Here is a 4,926-nt window from a genome sequence, read left to right on the forward strand (position 1 = left end):
CCTTTAACGTTTATTTATTTATTCGTATTTATCTTTGCGCGCGTTCCGGCAGCCCGGCGCCAGCCCTGCCCCGGTGCGGGTGGGGGATGAGGAGTGCCGGGCTGAGGGAGCCCTCCCGCACGCGTCGGGGCCGGCGGGCAGCGGGGCGGGGCGCGGGTTTCCTTATCGACACCGGTTTTCGTCGGTATCGTCAGTCGATTCCATCGCAGTGTTTTGAGGAAGAGTGCCTTCCGAGGGGACTAAGGGGCAGTGCTGTGTGCCGGGCTGGCTTGCATCAGGTAGGTCCCGTGCCGGGCCGGGGACCCTCGGTTCGAATGCGGTCACTGGGGGTTGGGGTTGCAGCCCTTGGAGCCCGGTCGTGAAGGTGCTGGGAGTGTTAGCTCTGGGGGTTGCGTTGGGGGAAAATGGCTCTGTCCTCCTTCCCTTTGGAAGATTCCGTGTTAGAGTCACCCGGGAAGAAGAGGAGGAGGATGTGATTTATATGTTTGTGCTGTGAACTTTCTTGCTGTGGGAAACTTTTGGACTTATTGTTCTAAGTGGAAAACCTGTGCTGCCAAGCTCAGTGTCAGCCCCCGCAGAGGGCAGGGGTGAGTGAGGCCGCAGCCCGGGGCTCCGGGCAGGGCTGGAGTCTAGGTGAAAGCTCAGGCAGACCTTGGTCCCTGAGACCACGCTCTGGAGCTCTGCATTCTCCAAGTGTTGTCTACACTCATTGTCATCAGTGTTTAAAACCGAGATGGAGCAGGCAGTGCAGATGCAGTAACCTTTTAGGCAGCACTTTACTTCAGGAATGTTTTTTTTGGATGAAAAAACATCACCTTTTGCTGAGTATAGAGTAAGTTTAGATTTCGTTGCCAGTGTGTGAGATGTGGCCCGAGGGGGAGGAAAAATGTGCATATGTGCAGAAGGTTCAGAGCGATGGGACAAGTTTTCTTGGCTGGACTATTGTTGGGGAGCAGCAGGGATGCCATTAACAGCACCAATAAAGGCTGGGATTAGGGTGATTGGTGGAGCAGAGCTCTGAACTGTTAAAGTGATTTTGTGTTACAGTAGCATTCAAGATATCCCAGCTGTAAATCACATTATGCAAAGAGAAAGCCAGCCCTTGGCCTGAAGGGATGACATAGGAACAGCAAGCAATTTGTAAGAGGAAGGAACAGAGAGGAAGTTATTTGTCTGGTGTTACACAGGTTAGACCAAAACTGAAAGTTTCCAGGTTAAAACTGGCTTTGTCTATTCTGTTATAGTGTTTGCTCATTGTGAGCTCAGTCTTTCTTGATTATCGATTAATGTAGCAAGCGTTAGCAATAATGTTTGAAGTACGGTGCACAGAACACGTGTTCAATGTGGAAAGTGAGAAATGATCAAAATCTTCTAATTGAAAGATCAAAATACTTCCAACTGGGTGTAGTGTATAAATTGATTTCAGTAAATGCGCTTTGGGCATAGTATATTTTTAAATTGTACCATAGAAATTAAATGGAGCTTGAGTGGTTTGGAATTTGTAATGTTGGTTGAGGCAACTGACCATCATGGAACAGTGGTTTACTGTGCTGCTTTGAAATCGCTCTTGCGTTTTATGCTAGCATGATGTTACTTTAAGTAGTACCATTATTTCAAACCAGCATAATGAGATGAAAAGCACTTGGCAAGCACTTCTGTAAAACAACATTTGAGTGCTAAATTCAGATCTTTGCTTGAAAGTATCTATAAAATACCATGCTTAGGGTGTCATACCAAGGAAAATAACCATCTAGGTTAAAGCCTTCTTAAACCATTTTTGACTGAATGACAGCTTCAACCACATTCTAACTTTTTTTGAGGGGAATGATTTCTGAGCTTTGACATGGAAACTGACAAAATGATTGTGAAATGAGCACCTTTAATAAGTGGGGCACTCTTAACAAGATGGATTACAGATCTGAACGTGAGCTTCTTCCATCTCACTTGGTTATCCAGCCAACAGGTTATTTCAGAGTATGATTTGATTGCTTGTTTTGTAGAAAATATGCTTAAAAACCCAGTTTAGGCAGATGTGCACCACAGGTGTGGGTTTTTTTTGTTTAATTGCAAGATATAGCAGAAAATGTTCTTTAGATGTGAATGATCCTTTCATCCAGGTGTTCATGAGCATTTTTTCTTTGTCATTTTTTGTAGAATTGTACAAAGTAGAAAACATTTTGTTAGCCTTAAAATGAGTGAAGAAGTCAGTGCAGCCCAAAAGCACTTGGTCTGTATCTCAGGTTAAACTGCGTTTTGGCTCTGTACTGTCTTCCAGATCGTAGCCTAGCAAACCAACCTCACTTGCACATTCTGTGTTTTTTCAGTGACATTTTCTTTCTACTACTAACTGTTACCAAGATAATTGTAGCTAATGAACAGAGGACAATGTTGTAATCCTGCACGAAATTAGCAATAACTGGGGATGCTGTTGATGGTATCTGGAAATACCATGTTGTCACACGTTGTCAACAATAACAGCTGCTGGAGATACTTGCCATTTTGTGGGCCAGGCCTGCTGGTTTAAGACTCTGCCGGTTTCACATGAACTATAGTTTGATGCATCTTCCTGAAGGGGGAGGGGAGGGAAGGGAAAGACATAACATTATCAATACAATGCAAAAACATTCCTGGCAAGCAGTTAGCTCTAGCCCTTGCACTTAGATCTCTTAATTTTCCCTAAATTGTATGTGTTTCATGTGCTGCCAAGTCTGGCTATTAATTCACTTAGCTCCTTAGAGACATGCCACAGCAATAAAAAGAAAAAAAAATAACAGAAACATCCCCAGCAATGTATATATTGCTATTGACACAGCCTTTTTGTCAAGTAATTTGTAATATATTGTGTTCTGACTCACGGTCACTCTTATTGTATGTACAGAAGAGGAGGGTTTGGTTACGCGTTTTGATTTTTTGCTCCTTCTCCCTAACTGTTTCACTGTAAAATACTGCTACCCCTACTCCCTGGAACTGTTAGCGTAAACGTGACCTGTCTTTGGGTATGGTATTCTCTTCCCTGGAATGTTTGAAACCTTGGAAAGGTCTGTGGTGCACCTCTAGCAGACCCAAGTTCCTCTTGGGTCTGGAAAACAGCCTTAGGAAGCTGTGCAGGACCAGGATTCAGATTTTGCTTGTGGCGAACCTTTGTCTCTGCTACCTTGTGATTTAGCTAAGATGTGGCCATTGTGTTACTGTGCTTTGTTGTTTTTCCCTAAAATGATTTGCAGTACCGTTCTGAGAAAGGCTGTTGTGTCAGCAGAACTTGCACTTTCTGAGGAAGCGCCCTGCTTCAGGCAGAATATCTCTGGTCATCTGCAGTGTTAATGAATATTTGAATAGAGGGGGCTGAGTGGAAAATAATTGAGGTTGCTGGAAGTTGCGGTGGGAGAAGAGTAATGTTTAAAACTATCAGCAGTCTTTTGTGCTGTATGAATTCTTTGGAAGGGTATGATCATGGTTTATTTCTAGCGGATGCAGCAAATACTCACTTTTTGCTACGTTAACTGCTGTAGTGTTAAACAAAAAGAGATGTTACATTGTGAACTTAAGAGATCCCAACCATGTGGCCTCGCAGGTAAATATCTTCAGGGTGGTTGGAATAACTGGGAGATTTGGGTTGCACAGAGGGAAGGAGCTGCTTGTTTCCAGCTAGGCTGACGCTGGCTTATCCCTTTCTGGAATTACATTTGTGCAGTGCTGATACCAAATCAGAGCTTCAGTGGCCTCACTGTGAAGAACAGCATGGGGCTGACACCGGTGTTGATTTTAATATAGGAACTCTGGTGACCAGGCTGAATTTTTTTTTTTTTTTTTTTTTTTTTTTTTCTTTTTCTGGTGGTTTTGAGCTGCTCTCATTGGAGCTGGTGGGAGAAAGAGGAAATATGAATCCTTCCAAAAACGAAAAACAAAACAAAACAAAAAAGACAAAAAAAAAAAAAAAAAACCACAAAAAAACCAGTTTGATTTTGAGCAGCTGACAGGTGTCTCGATTTGAAGTTTTTTTTTTTTTCTTCCTGATACCTTTTAAAAAAACTAAAAATGTCTGTGCATTTACTTTTTTGTGATCACAGATGGTCTCATTTGAGACTAGAAAAAGATGCAGAATATTTGGGAAGGCTGTCTTCAAGATGTATGGAATGTCAATATAGGTGTGTGTTGTTTTTTTGTTTTTTTTTTTTTAAGCAGTTAAATATGTCTCAGCTAAATTGACTGTGAAGAAGTTACAATTGTTGTGTTTGTATTGTAATAGTTAACTGTGGATCAATTCTCAAGTGAGATGCCTTTGTATCAAGTGCTGCTTTATTAGAAGTAATAAAAAAAACCCATCTATCGTGCTAGTTTTATCTCCGTCTGAGAAATACCAAGGAAGAGGAGGGAGGACCAGGTAGTGTTGATGGTTCTATGTTTTTATGGTATCAGCAACTAAATACCATCATGGAAACTCAATAAGAGCAAGAGCCCAGGCTGCCTAGGTAATTGAAATACAGAGGTGAATTACCCTCTGGTATGTGAGTGTATGGCCATGATGCTGTCTGCCATGTCTGCCTGTTTTGGAGCCATAGTGGGTGTGCAAAGGAGTCCTTGCCTGTACCTGCAGGAGTCAAATAAATAGGGTACTGTGGGGGTGCAGTTCCTTTCCCTCGTGGTGTCCTACATGTTAGCAAAAAAGGACAGTTTGGGCAGTTTGTCTGATCTAGCTTGTAGATACATGTGTGCTGTGTCCTAATTAGGAGTTTTATTTAAGGAACATTAGTGATTTAACACCCCGATCTAATTACTCGTAAGCTTCTTGCTAATTTTGTAATTAGCAATGGAGCAAGACATTTTATGGAAAATATACCCTTAAGGAAACCAGAACCACTAATTTCCAATGTTTATAGAGAGCTTTATTTCTATGACAGTGTTCTGTATGTAATGTCTAAAAGGAAA

The sequence above is a fragment of the Centrocercus urophasianus genome, unplaced genomic scaffold, assembly GCF_019232065.1.
Source record: "Centrocercus urophasianus isolate 14NV4802_14NV808 unplaced genomic scaffold, USGS_Curo_1.0 seq_12, whole genome shotgun sequence".
Classification (NCBI taxonomy): domain Eukaryota; kingdom Metazoa; phylum Chordata; class Aves; order Galliformes; family Phasianidae; genus Centrocercus; species Centrocercus urophasianus.